The sequence below is a fragment of the Lepus europaeus genome, chromosome 16 (genome assembly GCF_033115175.1).
Source record: "Lepus europaeus isolate LE1 chromosome 16, mLepTim1.pri, whole genome shotgun sequence".
In the NCBI taxonomy this organism is placed as follows: Eukaryota; Metazoa; Chordata; class Mammalia; order Lagomorpha; family Leporidae; genus Lepus; species Lepus europaeus.
Genome location: NC_084842.1, coordinates 85,145,978 through 85,169,874, shown reverse-complemented (window position 1 = coordinate 85,169,874; position 23,897 = coordinate 85,145,978). Strand labels below are relative to the sequence as shown.

General features: G+C 48.5%; 1 protein-coding gene across 2 annotated transcripts in view; it reads right to left on the bottom strand.

Moving 5' to 3' along the window:
• The window catches only part of HS3ST1 (heparan sulfate-glucosamine 3-sulfotransferase 1), a 35,226-nt gene extending 12,592 nt beyond the window's left edge, over nt 1-22,634 (bottom strand). The window contains exon 1 of one of the 2 annotated variants that reach the window (XM_062213464.1): nt 22,579-22,634. The gene's annotated coding sequence lies outside the window, so the exon portion shown is untranslated. The remainder of the gene's footprint in view (nt 1-22,578) is intronic. The other variant, XM_062213463.1, reaches the window with a different exon arrangement.
• Nucleotides 22,635-23,897: the final 1,263 nt, after the last annotated feature.

The window sequence follows — 23,897 nt, the reverse complement described above, 5'->3', positions numbered from 1 at the left end:
TGGAAAAATCAAGTTAAATTCTTTCCCGGATGGGCATGAGCATAGGAGGAGGGGGGGATGTGTCTCATGTCTTGAGCCAGTCTGCTATGGACTGAATGTTTGTGTCCTCCCTACATTTACAGGATGAACCCCAGCCCTTGATGTAATGGTGTCTGGAGGTTGGGGAGGGGGGACTTGCCCCTTCTTTCCCTCTCTCTTCTCCATGTGAAAACACAGAAGGCAACTGTCCATAAGTCAGGGAGAGGGACCTCACCAAGAACCCAAGGCAAAAACCCCAACTTACAGCCTCCAGAGCTGTGTTTACCAGTCTATGGTGTTTGGTGATAGCAGTGTGAGCTGAACAATACACTGCCATTGGAGAAAATAATAAAGGAAGAGTTTGCTGGGATTCTTCTACTGGGCAGCATGCAACGGCCCCTGGTTTCAGGCATGTGACCACAACATAAGAAGCCTGCCTGCTGGTAGGGGGGCGGCAGCAAACAGCTGAGCACATGGTCTGTTTAAAGAGGCAGCTGCTGGCAACTGTGGCAGCTGTCACTGGAGACCAGAGACCAGAGTGGTCTGATCCAATGTTTGAAGATGCAGTTATAGATTCTTATGTGGGGGGCTGGCACTGTGACGTGGTGGGTGGAGCCGCCACCTGCAGTGCCAGCATCCTATATGGGTGCCGGTTCAAGTCCTGGCTGTTCCTCTTCTGCTCCAGCTCTCTGCTATGGCCTGAGAAAGCAGTTGAAGATGGCCCAAGTCCTTGGGCCCCTGCACCTGTATGGGGGACCTGGAAGAAGCTCTTGGCTCCCGGCTTCAGATTGGCATAGCTCCAGCCGTTGTGGCCAATTAGGGAGTGAACCAGCAGATGGAAGACCTCTCTCTCTCTCTCTCTCTCTCTCTCTCTCTCTCTGCCTCTCCTCTCTCTGTGTAACTCTGACTTTCAAGTAAATAAATACATCTTTTTAAAAAAAAGATTCTTATGTGGAAGGTTCTGGTTTTTGCAGATGTAATAACAGAATATTAATGGTGAAGTAAGGTGAAGGTAAAGAAAGAGAACAGAATAGAGAGTAAGGCTGTGGAGAGCCCTACGCTGCCCACAGCTGCTCATTCCAGTATTTTTTTAAAAGATTTATTTATTTTATTTGAAAGTCAGAGATACACAGAGAAAGAAGGAGAGGCAGAGAGAAAGAGGTCTTCCATCTGCTGGTTCACTCCCTAGATGGCTGCAATGGTCGGAGCTGCGCCGACCTGAAGCCAGGAGCCAGGAGCTTCTTCCGGGTCTCCCACGTGGGTGAAGGGGCCCAAGCACCTGGGCCATCTTCTACTGCTTTCCCAGGCCACAGCAGAGAGCTGGACAGGAAGTGGAGCAGCCGGGACTCGAACCAGCGCCCATTTGGGATGCCGGCACTGCAGGTGGCGGCTTCACCTGCTACGCCAGTCCCTCACTCCAGTTTTATGAGGTACCTAAGATATAAGATTGCAATGCATTCCTGGGGATACCAAAATGGCCTAGCTGTTCTCCTTCAGGAGGGAGCACCCTGGGATGTGGCAGACACACGTGGAAGGAGCTGATGACAGGCTCCAGAGTGAACGTTGATCCAGCCACGGCCACAGTAGGGACAGAGCTCAGAGAGCAAGGAGCTGGCAGAGGAATGAGAAGGCCTGGAAGGATATGGCCGTGGGACAGGCAGTGTTCTGCATAATCTTGGAGGAGACTTGGAGTTTGCTCAGCAGAGAGTCCCACAGGCGCCTTCATTCTGGGTGGAGTTTGCAGCAGAGGTCAAGGCTGGGTGAGGGGAAGGCAGGCCTCTGTCCACACTGCGGTCTGCTATGAGAGCATAAGCTGGCCAGGATGAGGCTGCAGCGGCCCCTTCTTGAGAGATTTCGTCCTGCTGAGGGATTCAGCAACAACAGCAGAAGGCCCAAACCCTGGACATCCATCAGTGCAGATCCAGCGCTTGAATCTCAGCTGTGCGTCTTCACTGTGTATGGGTGCTGACTTGGGGAAAGCTAGTAGAAAGCCAAGGGAACAGATACATTCTTGGTTTATCACGATGCTTAAGTGAGCACTTAGTGCAGACATTTTACAATGTAGGGCGGGTTACATCCCAACAAGCCATCATCAAATGAAAACGCTGAGTCAGGGCAGGCGGGGGGCACAGCAGTTAAGGTTCCAGTTGGGATGTCGGCATCCCATATCAGAGAGTATGGGTTCAAGTTGTTGTCCCACTTCCAATTCCAGCTTCCTGCTCATGTGTACCCTGGGAGACAGGAGGTGATTATTCAAGTGCCTGGGTCATTGCCTACTGCATGGGAGACTCAGAATGAGTTCTCAGTTCCTGGCATCTACTGGGCCCACCCTTGGTTGTTAGGAGCATTTAGGGAAGTTAACTAGCACATGGGAGCTCTGTCTGTCTGTCTCTGCCTTTTTATTTCTCTGCCTTTCCAACATATTAAAAATAAATACATAAATTTGCTTTTAATTATGGAAACCAACATACCTGAAAGAAAGAAAGGAAGGAAAATATGCTAAGTTGAAAAGGCACTGAGTCCACTTAACCTACTGAATATCCAAGCACTACAACACAGCACACCATAGCATGAGCTGTTTTTCCTCGGGACTGGGGGGCTTTCTGGGAGATGTGGTTGCAGCCACTGCCTAACATTGCAAGAGAGGAGTGGACTGCATAGCACTAGCCCAGGATGAGATGCAGATTCAGCCTCTGAAGGATGGTATCTCTTGCCCCATTTTCAAACTGAGAAGTTCTAAGTCACACCATCCTAGGTCAGGGGCCATCTGCACTGCCAGTACCACAAAACACACCAGAAGGAGAACAGTGACTAAGACGCCCAAGCCTGCAAGGAGCTCAGGTGCAAACCAGCCTGGGAACAAGGAAGGGGCCGGACCATGGCAGCACAGGGCTTTACGTTGCCTGCATGCTTGCCTTTTCCGAATAAATCTGTTGCTCAACATGTGATGGCCTGAATAAAGCTCTGAAGCATGGTTCTCTTCTCTGGAATATCCCCCCACCCCCCGACACACACACATAGCCCACTGACATTTCCATGTGTCCCTTATCTGCAAAACATTCAGAAACACTGTTCAAGTTGAATATTCCTTTTTTCTGACATTTCATATCTACCAAACAAATTAGCACCTGGTTTACCTCTTACTCAATGTTTAACTTCTCTATAATGAATGCATTTTAAACAGGGGATGCCTGTTTCATTATCTTCCTAATCTTGAAATATTCAAATGCCATATTTAAATATTTAAATCTCTTGTTACCTCTCATAAGAACTCAGCATCTTCCAAACACAATGGTCTGTGTCATTTAATCATTTTGGACATAGTCATTCATACCTTCTGAATATTGATACAAAATGATCTGTATTTTATGCTTTTTAATGTTATTTATTACTACTTACATAAAGCTTTTGATGCAGGCTGGCATCTAAAGAAAATATTCAGGAATCATCAAGATGAGTGATAGGCACTCACAGTGGGGAGGCTACTGGTTAAGATTCTGACTGTGAGTCCAGCCTCTGCCTCATCTTGCCTGTGTGTGACAAGGAGTGAGAGGTTTGATGTCTGTGTGCTCAGTTTCTCATCTGAAATGTGGATATGGAAACAGAACCAGCTTTGTAGGACTGCCATGAGAACAAAAGCAGATACTGTTACATGAAGCGCTAAGAGAGGGCACAGTGTATAGATAGGCCTCAAGAAACATCACTTATTGTGAGTGCCAGACTGTCATTTCCATTGCTGCCACTAATGCAGGTCTAGTCAGACCACAGACGTTGCTAGCACAGGTATTTCATGTCTATTTCATGCAGCTTCCCCATGCCTGCCTTGCCTGCAAGGACCAATGCACTGGACCAAATAGAGTGCTGAGCTGGGAGCCAGACCCACACTTCCACCATGACTTCTGACTGACCTGCAGCAGGACATGGAAATACTCCAAGCCTTATTTCCAAAGGGAAACAACTGTGTCATAAATTCTGGAACCTTTCAATATCACTCAAAAGGGAAGGCTTTAGGGAGTTAAAAGATAAACTTGCTTGTCTTTCATGGCAAGATACTACAGTATACCTTTTCCAAAATTCTGGGGATAGAAGTATTTCAAATTCTGGACTTTGTCAGATTTTAGAGTCTTTGCATACCTGTATACATAATGAGATACTTGGGGATGGGGCACAAACTAACACAAAATTCATATGTTTCATATATTCCATATGCACATTGCCTAATTATAACTTTATAAATATTTTTAATAATTTTGTGCATTAAAATAAAGCTTCACAGTGTTGAATTTTCCACTGTGGTGTCATGTCAGAACTCAGAAAGTTTTGCATTTTGGAGCGCTTCAGATTTCAGATTACAGATGCCCAACCTGTATCATCCAAATTCCAAACAATGACTCCTGTTAACAGTTAACCACAAAGTTTTGTCACTCCTGGCAGCATCAGTCTAACATTTCATAGGTTAAAAGTAGCAATGTCTATCAAATTTCTAAGCTGCTGAGATCCTCTTGATAAGAGGAGTTAGAGGAATAATGCCATCTTACTGGGGGTGGGGGAGACTCTTTCCTTGGAGAGGTTCTCTCACAAGGTGCTCACTGATCTAATTCTGTTCAGATTATATTTAGCACACATCCACTGAAGAGTAATTAAATGTAGGACCTGATAAATAGATGGATCACTTAGACTAGGGAACAATCTATAAAACAGGTTTAGTCACACTGAAACAAAATATGATGAAGGAATAAAGATTATATAGTTATGGAATGTTCAAGTTTAAATGTGCAGCCAAAAATCATGTGTTGGAATTTAATCCAATGCAATAGTGCTAGAAGATGGGGCCTGATATAAGGTGCTTAGAGCAAGAGGACACTACCATCACAAATGAATTATGTTGGTAATAAAAGGGCATGAAGCTATGATAACTTGCTCACTTTCCCTCTTCTCTCACTCTTCCACCTTCTGCCATGGTTATGTTGTAGCAAGAAGGCCCTCACCCGATGCTGGTGCCAGGCTCTTAGACTTCCCAGCCTCCAGAAACATGAATCAAATAAATTTCTGCTCATATAAGTTATCCAGTCTTGGGTATTTTCAAATAGCAGAAGAAAATGGATTAAGAACTGGGTTTTTTGTGTGCTCCCCAAATTCATAGTTTGAAATCTACTCTTCCTTGTAAGGACAGTGGAAACAGGGCCCTTGGGAGGTAACTGGAACATACACATGAAACTCTCATAAGTGGTAGTACTGCCCTTCTAAGAGGCCAGAGAGCCAGCTCCCTCTCTTCTGCCATGTGACAATACAGTGAGAGACCCTTAGTCTACAACCAGTAAGACAGCCCTCACCAGAACTCAACCCTGCTGGCAATCTGACCTCTGACTCCCAGCTTCCACAATCATCAGAAAAAATGTCTGTGATTTATGAGACACTCATTCTATGGTGTTTTGTTAAAGCAGTCCCAGTAGATTAAGAAAACCATTATACAAAAAGTTCCTCATTGGCCATAAAACATACCAGTAGAAGTCCTTCTGCCTGGGGCTATGGGCCAACAGGATGTGCATGTGATAGGAAATGACTTAATTTCTCCCAATCTTAACAATTTTCTAGGCAGGATGGAGGTGGTTTACCTCAGGGCTGTTGCTTGCTGTACTGGGGTATAGAAGTTTGAGAGTGAGCACAATGGCTTCAGACAACAGAGGAGGACCAAGAGCTGCCAAAGGGGTCCAGCTTTCTCATTCTTACCATGTATAACATTCTGCCTCTCCCTCAGGAAGTGCAGAACCAATGCTGAAGAGTATCAAGACACGAGAGAACCAGAGTACCAACAAGCCCAGAGCATCCACATCTTTAAGACCTAACTAGAAATGTTATATGTCAGGCACCAGGAAATCAGGACAAAGTGACATACATCCCACCTCTTCCTTCACACAAACCAGGCCCAAGTGTACAGGAACCAAGGAGGAAGAAGGCCAAAAAACAAACAAACAAACAAATAAACAAACAAAAACAGTCATGATTACACTAGGATTAGGACTGTGAGAGGGATAAGAATATGAGGTTTGTTAGCAGGGCATAGAGATGCCTTAGATAATAGAAAATTGGATAAATGAGGGTTCTTTAAAAGTTCCTGGGAAATAGAATTAAAATATAACCTTATTTTGGTGCAAAAATCTTTTTTTAAAAGATGTTATTTATTTGAAAGGCACAGTTACAGACACAGAGAGAAAGGTCTTCCATCTGCTGGTTCATTCCCCAAATGGTTGCAAGAGTCAAAGCTGGGCTGATCCGAAGCCAGGAGTCAGGAGTTTCTTCCCAGTCTCCCACAAGGGTGCAGGGGCCCAAGCATTTGGGCCACCCTCCACTGCTTTCCCATGTCACAAGCAGAGAGCTGGATCAGAAGGGTAGCCAGAACATGAACCAGTGCCATATGGGATGCCAGCACCACAAGTGGAGATTTAGCCTACTGCTTCACAGTGCCGGCCCCCAGTACAAAAATCTTTTAAAATCCATGCATAATGTTTTCATAATATGTATTTTTCAATAATTTTTTGAATTCTCCTTATACATATATCCCACATAAGAATGTTTTTGGTTCATGTGTTATGAATTAAGAAGAACTAACACAGAGCTGTATTTAAAAATGGCTTGGTTTGCATTTAAAAATTAAAGGAAAAATAAATGATGTGGAAAGGAGTTATCATCTCTTAATAACTGTATTACTTCCCCCAGGTCTTACTGAACAAGAAGGAAAAACAAAGGTGTTGGAGGAAGGAAGGAAGGAAGGAAGGAAGGAAGGAAGGAAGGAAGGAAGGAAGGAAGGAAGGAATGGAGAGAGGGAGGAAGGGAGGGAGGGAGGGAGGGAGGGAGGAATGGAAGGAAAGAAGGAGGGAGGGAAGGGAAGGGAGGAAGGAAGGACAAGTAGAGAGCCTGGATGACACAGGCTTTTCTGGGTTGCTCCTTGTGTTGTCCACTGGATTCAACCAGACCTTAGCAGAGTTCACTCAGGAAGTGCCCAGTTGCAGCTCTTCTGAACAGGTGCCTGCTGCATAAAATGTGTGTGTGTGTGTGGTGTCTGCATGCATTTGTGTGGCTGTGACTGCTCAGGGGCTGAGCAAGATTTCAGGACTCCTGGCTACTCACACACCCTCTCAGGCCATCAGAGCATTAATGAGGCCAGCGCACAACTCAAGGTCCTGCAATCTTTCAACCCACATGATGTTCCCAAGAGGATGAGTTTTTCAGAGGTAGCTAATGGATAAAACTGGCCGAGTCTGCTTTGATCAATCCGTTGCACGGCTTTTCTCCTTTAACAACCACATTTACTTCCCTAAGAAGTTGGTTTGCAGGCTCAGGCCTGGCTTTGCCTTCCACTTTGGTACCAAAACTAAACCTGAAGATTCATTAGGCTCAGCCAAAGAACGATGGCTCAAGATAAACGAGGCTTTGAGGATTGTGTTGGTATTTCTAGATTGGTGCTTCATAGCTTTTCTTCAAATACTTGGATTAGTAGGGAGAGACTTAATACTGTAAGTCACTTATTTGGATTCTAAGATGTCTTCTCACGATTATTTTCTCCTTCCTCCCTTCCCTCACTGTAAAATTAGCAAATCAGACACTGCCCAAGGATACACAGCATTCGCTCAGGACACAGCCAGGCCTCCTACGTGCAGGCTCTGCCGGACATGTCCTGGAACATGGGCAGGAGATATAGTTTCCCTGAGGAGTTCCCTACGGAGAGGAAGAGCCTGTTATGGAAACAAACACTTCTGATCCAGTGAGATGAAAGAGGCTACAGTTCAGACACGATTTCACCTCTTAAAGGGAGCAGGAAGAAGTAGTTTGGAATACGTATCACAGAAAAGGGCTCTGAGAAACTCCCAGGGATCTAATGAGGACAACACGAATGCTGAACACTTCTAACTCAAGACCAGGTCAAATCAGACATATGAGGAAATAGGAGAATAAATGGAGTAGTGTGGGAAGCTCAAAGAGACCGAGATGAAATTACCTTGCAGTTAAACCCTGGCTTGGTTATGTGCTCTTGGAATGGTCACATCCCTCTCTGGGCCTCAGTTCCCACATCTCAAGAAAGGGAACTCTGTCTATCCTCTTGGGGAGCTATAAGAATTGAATGAGGGACCAGCATTGTGGTTCTGTGGTATAATGAGTAAAGCTGCCATCTGCAGTGCTGGCATCTTGTATGGGCACCGGTTCGAGTCCCGGCTGCTCCACTTCCAATCCATCTACCTGCTAATGTGCCTGGGAAAGCAGCAGAGGGTGGCCCAAGTGCTTGGACCCCTGCACCCAGGTGGGAGACCCAGAAGACGCTCTTGGTTCCTGGTTTGGGTTGGCCCAGCTTCTGCCATTGCAGACATTTGGGGAGTGAGCCAGTGGATGGAACACCGACCTCTCTATCTCTCCCCCTCTGTCTCTAACTCTGCTTTCAAATAAATAAATCTTTAAAAAAATATGATTATTTTTCTAAAAGAAGTTAGCCCCCCAACACAGACACTCAATAAACAGGAACTCAGTGACATGTGCCCAATCAATGATAGTGATACGAGGTTGAAGAGAAAGATGAAATGACAATGATAGTAATCATTTAGGTTTTATAGCAACTAGTCTTGTTTGCTTAAATACTTGTCACAAGTGAGGCAAACACGGCATCAGTGGTGCTGTCTGAGGATGCTGGCTACTGTACTTGTACACTGGACAATACAAGGGATGAGTTTGACCCTGTCGTGGGAGAAGGACAAGGACTTCCTGTGACAGTTCTGCCGAGTTCCATTTTGGCTACAGATCTTGCTGTCAGATATAGATCCAAAACACAGGTGGCAGTTCCCAAAACCTCAGCACGAAGTCATCAGGGAAGCGCTTTGGCACTGAGAAAATGAAGTTCAATATGTGCATGGAGACAGTGTCCTGGGGAGCAGCCCCAGTTGCACGGGCACCCAGGTGGGCTGAGGAAGAAGTGCCTGTGTACCTCGAAGGAGCAGACCACCACACCAAGGAGGTCTACACGCCCATCACCAGCAATCCAGAAGCTGCTCACGTGTGCTGTACTCTAGAAGACTTGTCCATGTGGTTCCTGCCAAATTGGTAGCTGTGCTTTGATGGTCATGGCTGAGGTCACTGGACAGAGCTCGAAGATCAGGTGATGGGATAGAGTATTGCCATAAGTTGAGAGTTGGGCTGAGGGTGTTGGCATTGTAGCACAGTGGGCCACTGCCTGTGATGCCAGCACCCCATCTGGGTGCTGGTTCATGTCCCAGCTGCTGTACTTTCAATCCAGCTCCCTGCTAATGTGCATGGAAAAGCAGAGGCTGGCCCACGTACTTGGGCCCCCTGGCTTTGGCCTGGCCCAGTCCAGGCAGTTGCAGCCGGTTGAGGAATAAAGGATTTCCCTTGTGTTCTCTCCCTCTCTCTCTCTCTCCCTCTCCATATCTCTGCAACTCTGCCTTTGAAATAAACATTTACCAAAGAGTTGGGGTGATATCAACACCTCCCAAGAAAGGTCCATTGGCTGGCGACTGCAGGAGACTGCAAAGGGACACTGAGAACGCTTCAGGAGACCTGACCTGGCCCCAAATCGAGTTAAGCAGAGTTTAAAACAAAATAGTCAGGCGTAACGAGAACGGCAACATTCCAAGCACTGACAGTGGAGAGGAAAGCATTCTTCAGTGAAAGCAAAGAAATTCTGCTGAACTGATAGCTCTGCCCAGAGAGATGGCGAAGAGCAACAGAATCAAGAGCGTAATGTGGCTCTAATCTAGTGTTTTTAAAGGACAATGATTATGAGATAATTAGCCTTTAGCAGAGAGCCTTACAGCACTATTCAAGTAAGAAAAGGCAGCAGGTGATGACAGTCTTAAATACAGGCACTGCTTAAATCAGCAGGGCCCAGCGGCCTCTGTAACCAAAATCCAACTGCATGCCCAAATCAGGAGTAGGCGCCACCGGCCAGGACATCCTGGGATGGGCGCCTTGAGGCCGGGGAAAGGCTGCTCTAGATGAGGCTCCCGATGAGAGCTCTGGGAAGGAGAGAACGCAGGCAGTGACCTCCCTCAGGAGACATTTCCTCAGATCACTTTAGTTCCTTCCAGAGGTGACAAATGGCAGCTGCCTATCTAAACTAAAGCACCAGTTTCCTCTCAAAGACTGCTGCTTTCATTTACAACAATGGCACTTTTACTTAGGAGTTACCACAAGGGACCAGAGGCCCTCCCCCTCACCGTTACCCCCATCACTGCCTGTTTCCTTCAGCCATCTTGAACCAATGCCTACACCAGGCATGGGACATGGCAAGCGCCACCCACAGTGGATGGTCCTGCTCTCCGGGAGCTCTCTCCTGAGGGACTGAGGCGAGGCAACAAGCAATTAGAACCACGTCCCCTGCACCACCAGCAGTGCGCTGGCCACACTGGAGAGGCAGGCAGCGTCTTGCTCAGGACCCTCTTGTTTAACCTGAGATAAACACCTGCGTCTTGGTGCCTACTAACCTTGGGCTGCCTCTCCCAGGCAGGCTGCTAGCCGAACCCTGCTTGCTCGAGTCTCTGGGACCCAGAAAGACAGAGAGGCCCCTGTGTTGAGCAGTACAGGTCACCAGGCTGGCAGGGAAGAGAATCCTTACTGCTGCAGGCCAAGTGGTACACAACTGTCCTCTTGGTCATGCTGAGTGTCAACTAGGAGTGAAAGTGCCGTCCTAGCTGCCACACCAGGAAAAAGGAGACTGTTCTGATGAGCACAGATGCAGGGATTTGCCACGAAACAAGAAGGACGTGAGTGGAACAAGAGAGCTACAGGCAGGCTTTGAAGAATGGCACAGTCTGAATCCGATGGGAAAGGGGAGAGTGGGGCGGTTCTAGGCAGAGGAACAGCATAGGCAAAGCGTGGGTATGTCTACACTCCTGATTTATCTCTAAGGGTTCAATGGGTGATCCTGTGGTCAGACTTTTAGGTGTGTACATAATGGAGAATGGTATCCTCACCACTGAGGCTTGAATGGACAGAATGAGTGCCATGCTGTAGAACTTGAAGTTCATCACCACTTTTATAACAAAAAACAAAACTGTGAAAGAAGAGCCAGTTTTCAAGCAACCACAATGTGCATTAATTCAACGCATTATCATTAAAATGGCTCTACAAATGCAGAGTATTAGGCTTTTATGCCTTTTGCTCTCAACCATTATTTCTTGGGTGCCAACTGTCTGCCAGGCATTGGTTCAGGATTGATCCATGTTTGGGGACTAGAAACACAAACTTCCATTCTTCTTACAACTTAATCCACAGAGACAGATTCATCATGAAATAAATGAGTGTATGAAAAGCACATAATTAAAAACCATGAAAGAATATCTCAGGTTTAGAGCGCTTATTAACTTGCCCCACGGTGATCCTGCAATGAAACCACTGGCTCGGCTGTGGCTGAGACCTGATCAGGTCTTGCATCTGAGAGTCCTGCACCTGAAAACCAAAACCATAAACATGGCATCTGTAGAGCATGCACATCAGGGATAGGGCAAGGACCTGATTAGCCTGGTGTTCTGCAAAGACAGCTCAGGTCGGCAGAAATATTGGCCATTGCAAAAAGCTGCAAAAGTTATGGAGCCGGAGAGGGGGTAAAGGGGGAAACCAAGATACAAGATTTATTATTTCAGCTGAAGACAGCAATAAAAGAGAGGTTATGAAGCTGAACAGGATCAATCATTGATTGCAATGTACAAACATAAAGGTAATACTTGCTCGGAGGCAGGAGGGATCAATCCAAAGTCACCACATTCGATTAATTTTCTCTTTCATTGCTTTAAATGTCTCTGTGCCTTAGTTTCCCACTCTCGCTTTTTTAAACCTGTGGTCTTGTGACTGAATTGTTGCTAATGAAACCCAAAGGGACCATCTTCTAGAAGCTTTTGAGAAAGACCTCAGGCTCCCCGCCCCCTGATTAAAAACACAATAGCCCCTAGCCTCTTCTCCTACTTTTTAGATGAGTGATGAGATTGGTTGTTTAGGGACATAGTGGCCATCTTATCGCCTGTAGGGGTGGATCAGCTAAAAAGAGGAGTGGACTGAAAGGTGATAGATAAGATGCTAGATCCTTGATGACATTCTTTTAAAATATTTATTTATTTGATGGATAGAGACAGAGAGATAAGCAGGGAGGAAGAGCTTCCATCCACTGATCCGTTCCACAAATGCCTAAAATAGCAGAGCCTGGACCAGGCAAAAGGCAGGAGCCAGGATACTACTAACTGCCACGGTAGAGATGCTACATCCCAGTCTCTCTAATGAGTGTGCTACATATATTATAAAGAGTGATCTCACAAAAGAAGTTCATGAAGAAGTGCAATTTCAAGTACAGATAAGGCAGCCAAAGTTCAGAGAAGCACGGCCACATCCCCAGTGTCAGATACTTCAATCACATACTCCTGTCTCAGTCAGGGGACCTTCTTGTGAGCCCAGAGTCACCACTGGCTCCTCGTATCTACTTGAGGGAAGGAGCTCCAGTGGCCCCACGGCTGACCCTGCTTTGCAGATGACCAGTGAGCGCCAATCTACCTCTCTGGAAACATCAGTCATGTGGCATGGAGATGTGGCTGAGAGGGCAGCACGCTGCAGATCATCTCACAAGGAGGCACCAGGCAGCAGGGTTACCACCCTGGAGCTCCCCTGCATAAGAGCTGAAGGTTATCAGGAAACTAAAATCAGACCAAGCGAATCCCCCACAGTGACAGGACCACCGCGGCCAGGTCCTTTGGGGCTCCACCGGACGGCTCTGAGTCCCCTCGTCTCTGGGTTTCCCTGCGATTTTATAGTCGTAGGACACGGAGAGAGGCAGTGCTTCACTGCCCAAACCATGTTGCACCTTCTTTCAGCTGGCCACCTGCAGCTCTCGTGTCTTTCCTTTAACCACACAGTCACACAGTTGTTATGTTGGGGACCTGAGGACTTCTGGGACAAGGAGAAGGGGGTGACATTTAACCAAATGATAGCATCGGGCTTTAACCAGGGACCACCTAAGACGGCCCTGTCACAAAACAGCACTGGACTTCCAGCCTCCAAATCCTTTGGTCTGCTGCTCATGGTTGTCCCGTGCTCTCCTGTCTTCTCTCCTGTGCTCTTCTCTCCTTCTCTCCCCTCCACCCTTCCGTTCTTTCTCCCTGCTGCCCTTTCTCTCCCTGGACTTTCTATCGTCCCCTAAGGGGCCTTTCCAAATCCCTTTTGCACTGCTATTTCTAATCTGTTGACCCAGAAAATGAGTAATGATGTTTGCTTGAGTTATATAAATTAAGACTAAAGAAATAAAGAGGGACCAAGCACTCAACCATGAAGACAACATATGAGGTTTAATTCATGGTCTCTGTGGCATGACAAAGACTTGCCTATCTAGGGCCCCACCTTGCTTTATTTTGTTAGCTTATTAATAGCATCTTTTTTTCTGAAAGGACTATGTGCCAGGAACTGTGGAAAGCACAGTTTATGAGCACTGTACCTCCTGTACTCTAGTTTTCATTGTGTCCATTTCTCAGGTGTGGAGACTGCGGCTTAGGCATGTGAAGCAACTGAAAAGTAGCCAAGTGGACTCTACATGGGTCTCTCCAGCTGGGCAAGCCTTCATGCTAACCATGATGCTGCTCTCCTCCCTTTCTGATCCATGTTCTATAGAAGCAAACTGTTGGTAAGTGGCTCAGGTTAAATGAAGAGTTATTAATATCTTATGCAATAGAAACCAGTATTTCAGCATGAGCAACACTTCACTATTGAAGAAATCATAAAATTCTGCTTTGGAAACTACATCTGCAACAAAGTTCTTGTTAATTTAGTTTCCCACCAGGCTATTACCTGGAATGGAAATACAACATTTTCACAGCCATCCTCAAAACAACATGCTCCGGCAGTCTTAGGGGAGATTTCAGGCTCGATTTACATCCGGAGGTCATCTACTGGGGGGTGGGAGGGAGTGAGACTGCAAGGCCCGCTAACAGTTTTATTAGCTTTGGATTCATCTGATGCAGCAGCAATTTCAGGGGTGAGTTTTCCAAGCACAAAGTCTCCCTTCAGTGTTCTCAGTAGAGCCCTTGTATGAGTCTGGGCTTTTGAATACCAGCCCTGCAGAAAAGAGCTTGCAGTAATATGTGTATTTAATAAGGTGCTGTCTTAATGGACCCAGTACTACCCTGGTGGCCACACAAGTTGAAATTCCTTCTCTCTGAAGGGTTGAGAACAACCTGGCTCATGTCTTCATGACACGGGAGAGAATTTCACTTATTAAATGCACAGAATGTTGTGTTTGGGTCCACACATTCTTGCTCCTTTAAGCAAACAAACAAGTTCACCTTCCTTTGATTGTTTTCTTGCTTAGCTCACCAGGGAAGACAACCCTTCTCTTTCATCTTGAATCCTTCTCCCCAAGGCTAAATCATTTCACCTTAGAGATTCCAGTCTTCTCATTTCTCTCACTTTGCATGCTTCTAGAACTTTCAGAAAGACACAAATTGTCTTCAAAGAGTCCACGGACAACACATATGATGGAAAAATTATGCTCGCTTTGCAAAATACCCCTGCACCAAAATAAACTTATCTTTCAATTCCACTTCTCCACAAACTTTCTAAAGCTCTCTCCCAATCTCTCAGAACTGTTGCCAGGAGAACAGGATGCTTAATGAAACATAGGATGCCCAGGGAAATTTCAATTTCAGACAATCAATGTGGGAAAGTCTTAGTGTTCAAGATCTAGGACGGGCCTAAAACATTACTTGTTTATTTGAAATTCACGTCGAATTTTCTTTGCAGTTTTCTTTGCTAAACCCAGCAACTGTGCACAAGAGCAGGATGCCTTCCATCGAGCACGGACCCAGGCACTTGGTCTTGGCAAGGTTCTTTTGTCGTTCCTAGAACACTGAGAAACGGAGGCCTAGAAAAATGCTGTCTCCCAAGGTGACATGAGAAGAACCATGACAGAAACTCAAACAGATGTGGCTCTGAAACCCATGCATCTTCCGTCACAAGGACAACTTACAACCGTTATCCCAGAAATCTGAAACTGAGCCCTTCCTTCGCCTTCCTACCCGGGGTGCTGGGGACAATGTGCTCTGAGAAGTGGCATAAGGAAGAGGCCAGCAGCTCTCCAGAGGCGGCTCCCAGCCCCTCAGCCTGTGCCACCAGAGCATTTATTTTCCGAGCACAGCAAGGCGAGCTTGCCTTTTCATTTCAGCTACATCTGCAATCACCTTTCTCCTACTGAATTCTAACTGCTGATACAGGACTTTGATTTACTCTCCCCAACTAAAGAGGGAAGACATTTACATAAAACAACCCACTGCAGGGTGTACGTGGGCCTAATCTGCAGGAATTCTAGGGGAAATTCGACAAGACATAAAATGCTGAAATGGAAGTTCTTGACGGATAAAAGGAGATGTGAACGTTTTAAATCCAAATGTATTTCCTCACTTACAGAAAATGTAGTCTAGTCAGTCCTCTGAGGATTTAACAAATCTCCACCTTGAGCCATCTGCTCGCTGCAGGTGGAGAAGGCTGGCTGTGGGTCCAGCATTTGACACCTTGGGGCAGGGGAGCTAAGAGAAGCTGTTTCACTTAGGAACCTCAGTTTCCTGAGCTCTAAAGGGAGGATGCTAAGAGCTCCCTTGCTGCCCTTGCAGGACGGCTTAGGGACCTCAAGGAGACAATGGGTAGTCTCACACTGTATCAAAGCAAGCAACTGTCCAGACCACATTCTTTTCATGCCAAGGTACTTTCGCACAGCTGAAATCCACCAGCAAAGTGGTTCTGTGAAAGTGTCAGGTGTTCAGCTGAACTGACCACATCGGAATTCCCCGAAATAGACAACCGAGTCCTCAACAAAGGTGAGGACTATCCAAATTTTGACTGTTTCATCATGCTATTTTTTCCCCTTATACCTATACCATTCTTTTTTCAAATGTTTCTTCCCCCCATGAAGCCTTTCCGAATTTCCCCAGACAGAAATGCCGCCCGATGCTTTTCTGAGCAGCTACTTGGAAGCAGACATACTGTTCTAAAAACTGGAGCAAACATACTCCCCCAGGTCCCTGCTCTACTCAAGGACAGAAATCTGGTGGGGGGAGCAGGTGTAGTAAGCAAGTGAGTCAATCAAGTAACAAGAGGACTCCAGATAAACGCCCGTGTTTGCACAATTATGTGAGTCGAAATTGCTGCGTTGAAAGAGGCAGGATGATGAATGGGAATATCCTTGGGATGGTCTCCTGAGTGGGAGGGGCAGGGACCAGGATGTGGCTAACTCATCTGACTCTCCCACTAACCGTAAGTCCTCCAAGAACAAGAACTCCTTCTGAATCCCTGGCCCCAGTGTCCTGCCAGCAACGGTGGAGGCAGATTTGGGAAAGGGTGTGGCACAGTCTCAAAGCACACAAGTATACTTCGCACTTGGAACACATTTTGAAAACACTTTGTTTTCATAACGCAAAATGAAATTTTGTAATAATACAAAGGACAGTGCCAGATCAAGAAATTAAACCTTCAAAAAAAAAAAAAAAAAAAAAAAAAAAAAAAAAAAAACCTCTACAGATGATGGGATCCAGGTGTAAAAAAACAGCTGAAAAGCACAGATTGAAACTGTTCCTGGCACATATCTAACTGATGTTAAATTAAAAAGTTGCTGACCAGGGGTGGTGGTGTGGTACAGCGAGTTAAGCCACCTCTGAATGCTGGTTTGAGTCCAAGTTCCTCAGCTTTCAATTCAGTTTCTCGCCAATGCATCTCGGGAGACAGTGGATGATACCCCAGGTGTTTGGGCTCTGCCACCGACCCTGGGGACCAGGATGGATTCCAGGCTCCTGGTTTCAGTCTGGCCCTGCCCTGACTATTGCATGTTGCGGGCATCTGGGAAGTGAATTAGCAAAATGTCTCTCTACCCTCTCTTCCTCTCTGTCCCTTTCAAGCAGATGAAAACAAATGTGTTAACATTAAAAACAAAACAGGGCTGAGCATTCTCCTCAGTTGCTTTAGTTGTCTCTGCATCTGTGATCCTGTGTTTGTGTCTTCCATGCTGGCCTACGATTTCTGTGCGAACTGGCCCTGGATGTATTTTAACACTTAAAGCAATGCCTAGCACAAGGTAGGCACCCAATAAATGTGTTTAATGTTCAATTAAAATTGGGAATATAGGCCAACATCAGGGATTAACCCACAATTGCAACTCTTAGAACAAAATCAAGAATCTAAATTCCCACAGGGAACAATCTCTCATTTCAGGCAACGAAACTCAACTTTGGTTATGTGGAGCCAGAAGCTGAACTGCAAGTCCCTGGCTGCCTGCCTAGGCTTCCTCGCCCAGGTCTGAGACATCTCATAGGGCCTTTCCCAGGTCTGTTTATTTTTTATCCTTAGCACATCCCTACCTAACAAAAGGAGATTCTACTTATCTAGCTCACTTTTTTATGTCTCCTCCACTATAAGATAAGGGCAAGGGTGAGGATTTCCATCTGCTTTGTTCCTGTTGTGCCCACAGTAAGCAAAACAATATGTGGTATGTGGCTGGAACTCAACGAAGGCCTGTTAAAGACGCAAATGGGATGGCTTAGTGAGACAGGGACAGGAGTATCCCAAATACGTAAAAACAGAGTTGTTACGGTGACCAGAATCTGGAACGCTGTCTACGAGGCATCCCCAACACACACACACAGACACACACACCTGGGCATCCTAGGAAACTGATTCCTGTGGATCTCATATTGCAACCAAATCTCCCCACAGAGGCCATAAATGGAGGCCTGTGCAGCAGATACGAGACTGATCTACCAACGTGTTTTGTGAGATTCACATGAATTTATTTAGAAATACTGAGTTAACTGCTGGCACTTGAAAGTCAGAAGATTCTCCACAAAACTATGAACTCACAGTCCATTTTGATAACAAGAAAATCCCATCTGGCAGGACCAGGCCTGAGATCCCTCCAGCAGCCCCAGGCTGGGTATGAGCTAGGCAGCCCCTTAGGCCCATTCCACACAGCCTGGTGCTCCTCCAGCTGCCAGAAGCATTTGAGCTGGCGACCCCTGCTGGGAAACTACCAAAAAGCATGCAATACAGAAGCAAAAAAATTAAAGAAAAGATGCCCACTGGGATCTATTTCTGTTATGTTCAGGCTATTCCTTGGAAGAATAATGTATTCATTTTTCTAGGCCTCTCATGGTAGCACATAACTATTGACAAACTATGGCCCAGTAAATATTATTCTAACAGCCTGAAAAAGCAATGGACTTAATTCCCTGCGGGCAGAGGAAGCTGAGAATGCTCTCTGCTGGAGGCCGGCCTGAAGATGAATAGCAAGGGCTGTGTGCACCAGCTGACTGCAATTCTGCTAACTTGAGAGAAAAGGAATTCATTGGGAGACTACTGGTTGCCTCTGGGACTCGGAGAGAAGCCGAGAAGCCAAGAAGCCAGGATTGGGATGAGAGGGAATGAAGGGAACCTCATGTCAGAGAGCGCATGAAGACACTGCCACCCTAATGGCCCCTCTGGGACCACACCTTGGGACATCAGTGCTGCAGCTGACATTGCTGGTCCCATGATCCAAGGTGCAAAATAAACACTCACATGCCCCTGTGTCTTTCATCTGTCCTTCAAGACTCTCACCCCAAGGTGGGATCACTCAGCGGAGCTCCGTGTTCATAGTCTGGAGTTGGACAAGGAGAAAGATCCCTAGCCTCCACCAAAAACATTCCTTGAAGAGAGGGTGATGCTCCCTAAATATGGATGCTGGACATCTTCTAACCACTTAGGATTTTAAGTGGTGACGGAGGATCGAGGCACCACAGGCAGGGAACAGAGTGGGATGGGGATAGACCTGAATTCCAATCAGGAATCTTTTGTACCCCTAAAAAATTAATTACATTTTCCAATCTGCAGATTGCAAATCTTTATGACAGAAATGATGCCATCTGCTCTCCTGTGTTCATTCAATCCTTTTTCCAAGCATATTTATCAAACATCTACTGTGGGAGGTTTCGGGTCCACAGTCCTACCCACTACTAAGTGCCAGGCGCTGAGCTAGGTTCTGAGGACAAATTCACAGCAACACCTACAGGATGGCAACTAAGAGCCAGAACAGACTGGGGGTGGGGTGGGGACAGCGCTCAGGTATCAGGAAACCCTTCACTCACTCACACATCTGTGACTTCCTCCTGCATTGAGGAAAGCAGTGTCAAGGCCTTCCTTCCACAGATTTTCTTAAGAAATACGACATACATTACATTAAAAAAGAGGAAAAAAACCTCTAAAGATTAACTCTGATTCTGAAAACAAGAAGTTAGTAACTCTGAGGAGCAGTGGGGCCTGATGCTGGCACAGTTCACCCGGAGTGACAACAAGAGACTGGCCGGCTACGTGAGATCTTGCTCATTCAACATTTAGCACTGTACTTCACTCAGACATACACAAACAACAATTAAAATGAATGCTAAAGTAGACATAAAAGTTTAAAAATGCGAGGAAGGTAAATAACTGCTCAATTCCATGAATGTGTCATAATTGCCAAAAGCCATTTCCTATGCAGTATTTCACTTTCCCATAATAATGCTGCAACAGCTATTTTGCAGAGGAAGAATCTGAGGCTTGGGGACGGTGAGGGGGAGAATGCTTTGCCTAAGGTCAAGGGACCAGAAGCTGGCCTGGAATCCAGTTAGCACTCTCTGGCCCTTCCCTAAAGAAAAGGTGACCTTAACAGAAAGCGCCTGCGACACGCAGCCAGGCTGAGGGAAGTGGAGAGCATCAGGCTGATGAACCGGATAGGGGCAGGCAGCACAACCCTGGTCTTCTCCAGCACCAGCTGGAAAGTTCCTGCCTTCCTCAGTGATAACTGGAAAGTTACTCCGTTTCCCTGGGAGCAGCTAGGAAGTCGCTACTTTGCAGCCACAACTGCTTCTTACCCAGCCACTGACCTTGGCTTAGACGCAAGCCCAGGAACCTGCTGCCCAAGCATGCATGGGTCCAGGCTCTGTTCCCTCAGAAAACCCATAATTAGCCTGTCCCTCCCTGCAGACTCCAGCCTCCCCAGAGAAAACACGACTCAACAGTCACCGTGGTTGTGTGTGCCACGTCCGTAGAAGCCACTGTCTCAGAAAGGCAGTGCATGTGATCAGGCCACTGTCTCCAGGCAGTCCGTCCTGCTAGCCTCCCCCTAGTCACTGTCCCATTTTATTTCCAGATGAGAAAAAGCTTCCATGTGGCCTTCCTTCAAAGAGTTCCCAGGAATTTTCCAATGAGAATTCCTTTTTATTTATTTATTTATTTTTTGCCAACAAAAGTACAAGTCCCAGATACGTTATGGAGTCCACCTAACGCCAGACTCCCTCCTCAACAAGAGTTACTTAGGAACTCACCAGTGCCAGGCACTGTTTTAAGCTGGTGGCCTTGAGGGGTGGGGGATGGGCACACCAGCAGGAGGCCAGGGCCCTGGGTTTTTCCATATACCCATTTGCAAAGCCAAGGCAACACTACCCCATTAGCTTCCTCCAGCCCAAACCCATCTTCTTAAAACTGCCTTGCCTGGAGGCCCTGCAGCTGCTCCGAGGACCTGATGCCCAGAAGCACAGTTTAACAGCCTCAGTGTGGGATCTTCATGGAATGTTGCTGGTGTAATTAACCACTTCAACTTAAGAGTGCTTAGTCATGAAATTGTCCATCCCTGTCAAACTCCACTGAAAGAGAGGAGCTAACTAAAGCCCAGAACAGCTCCTTCAGCTTTCCATGCTGAGCGCTGGGGAAAACCTTACATAACACAATGGTCCACCTCAATATGTTATTTCTGCAATCCTGTGTAGTGGGGGGCTTCAAGCGCTGGAGGTACAAAGGGCAGGGTAATGAGAGGATGTGCAGAGGAAGCGTTCATCTCTTGAAAATTCACTAGGTCAGGCTTTTTCGGATTGCACCCAATGTTATGGGAAGGCAAAAAAGCCGGATTTCCAGTGTCAAAGGATGCGTTTTGAAGATGCTGGGAAGTACAAGACAGCTCTATCTCCCTCCTTTTTAATTTTTTGGAAAGATGAAATTGCTGGAATTAACCCTTGGTTGGAATCTGGTAATTCCAACATCAGGTGAGATTTCTCCCCAAGGAGAGGGCAGCGGCTGAAGGATCCTGTGTGCCAAAGCAGCGGGCCAAGCGCCCAGCGCCAAAGCGAATGAGACCGCGTCTGGAGAGGCCAGCGGCGCAGCGGGGCCGGGGCGGCAGAGGTTTCCCTCCGAAAGCCCGGGCTGCTAGAGGAAAGCGAGCGCACTCCACTCTGAGCCCCTCAGCCACCTCCTGTGGCTGCTGCCTAATAGCAGGGGGTTTCTGGGATTGGAGCCCAGAGGCAGCGGATTTAGAGTTGCCTCCCCAAAATCCCCCCAAGAAGCATCTTGGCACAAGTTGCAGCTAAAAATAGCCCAGGATAACACGGTGGGGGGGGAGAGGAGCGAGACGTGCGAAAGGCTAGGCAGGGACACGCTGGTTCTGCAAAGTGGGGGCGGAGAGGGAGGGACAGAGCCCCTTGTCGGAGAGAGGGTCCGGGGTGTGCGGGGAAGTGCAGGTGTCTTCCCGGCGGAGGGGCGCGATGCTACCCTAAAGCGCCTGCAAGTGACTGCGGAGCCAGGACGCCCCGCACCTGGCGCTGAAGCCGCCTCTCCATCCAGCCGCGCGCCGCGCTCCAGGTCCGGCTCTCTCGCGGCCGTCCAGCGAGTTCCCGGGACAGGCTGGAGGCAGAAGGGGGAGCAGCGCGCGGTTTAGCGCCCGGCCGGGAGAGCGCACCTGCAGCCGACCCGCTCCGCGAGAAAGCGCGTCCTGAGCTGGGGTACGCTCTCTCCCCTGCGTTCTGAGCCTCGTCACCCCTCACCCCACCGCCATCAGACGTCTCTACCCCAGGTGCCTCAAATAGAAGCCGAGACGAGAAAAAAAAAATAGTAAAAAGTAACAAGAAACCTATCAAGCCGCGCGCACCTGGGGTTCACAAAGAGGCTACTTCCTGTCCGGACCGTCGCCTCCGTCTCCCGCCTTAGGCGCACCTCTGGCCCTCGGGAGATGCCCCATTTCCCATCGACTCCTGCCTAAGGAAAACGCAAACCACACCGGGGCTTTCCCTCCGCCTGCTCCTCGGCCCAGGGACTTGAGCCCAGGGCATCGGAACCCAGCCCCGGGCTGCAGGTGCAGCCGGCCGGCTCGGCGGAGCGCGGCACTCCGCTGCCTCACACAGTCCCAGGAAGAAGCTGCGGGCGCCGAGCGGCGGGCAGGAGCGAAGCTGACTGCTGCTATAAGGAAAAAAAAAAAAAAATCCTAACCCATTAAGATTCTGAAACCCCGATTCCTGCCCTTATAGACCCGTCCCTCAGGACTTGAAGAACTGAGGTGCAAGGGCAAGAGGTGAGGAGCATGGGGAAACCCCGGGTCTCTCCTGCCTTCCTCATCCCCCACCCCATCCCCTCCACCTGTCCAGCTTGCACCCACCTTGGTCCCGGCACTTGTCCGGCCACCGGGTGCAGGCACGTCGACATCCCCGGCTCCGCCGCTCCCCAGCCCGGCGGCCCCCGCCCCGCGTGCGCTGCACTCACCTGAGCCACGCCGCCGTCCAGCCCGTCGGGCGCCCTCAATCGGCTCTCGGGCTGGGCCATGGGCAGCGCCGCCGAGCACCCGCGGCAGGTGGAGCGGACGTCCAGGCGGGCGAGCGCGCGGTGGAAGGGACGCAGGCACCCACGGAGACCCGGCGGTGGCGGCGGCTCGCGGCTGCCAGCGCGCCGGAGACCTTGCAGGCGGGCGTTTTGGTGCTCAGCCCTGAGGAGGGGAGGAGCAGGAGGAGGAGCAGGAGCAGGAGGAGGGGACGGAGGAAGCCGGGCCCGGAGGGAGAGCGGGCAGGGCAGAAGAGGATCGCGAGCGCCCACTGCTGCCTGGCCGCGGCGCTCGCGGACTCCGGGCTCGGGCGGAGGGTGCTGGAGGAGTCGGTCCCGCCCACCTGGCGCGGGTGGCGGCGCTGAGGGAGGGGTCAGAGTGGCCAGCGGGCGGGGCTGGGCTGGGTGACTCGACAAAGCTAGGACGCACGGCACCTACTCTTCGCTCGGGCCGCGTCCGAGCCGCGAGCGCACCTGTTTCCCACCTCCGAGCTGGTGGTGCGCTCTGACCTGCGCTCCTCCCCTGCGCGTCCGCGCCGCGAGTTTCCTTCCTAGCAGGTGACCTACCTTAGGCGGCGGTGCTCCGTGCGCCGCCCGGGAAGCAGGGGGAGCCATAGGTCCTCTGAAACTGGCGCTGCGCCCGGATGGCCGCCTGGGCCAGGATCCCCGCTCTGACCCGGCTTGCGAGCGCGCGGTGTAGGCATTGTACACGCCTTCACTTTAGCTCTGGAGTTAGCGAGAGGATGCGGATTAACCCGGGAGCGGGGAGGATTCAGACATGCTCCTGCTCCTGCACCAGAATTGCCAAACATCAGCCCTGAAACTAAGCGGGGTTTCCCTGCCCCGCCCCTGCTCCGGAACCTGGGCGGTTTTCTGCGCGAACCCACACCAGCATCCGGTAGTTCTCGTTAGATATAAGATTTCGCGGGCCACCGGCTTGCAGCCTCCTTGGAGAAACTCAGCACAGCTTACAGGAGCGAAGGCAGGTCCTCCCGCAGGGCAAGAGTACCCATCACTACCCACTTCCCCCCCTGGCGCAAAAGCGCTTCAGAGTCACTTCTTTAGATCAGATCGCAGAGGATCGGCCGTTTCTTAAATATTGGGAGATGTGAGTCATATTTGGAAGGATTCTAATTTATCATTTACCTTTGAAATATAATATTCTCCCTCTTAGGGGAAGATAACCATAGTCAGTTGGCTCCTTAGTGCAAAGATTTTCATCAACACTTTCAGAAAGACAAAAGCAATGCCCACACTTTATGATT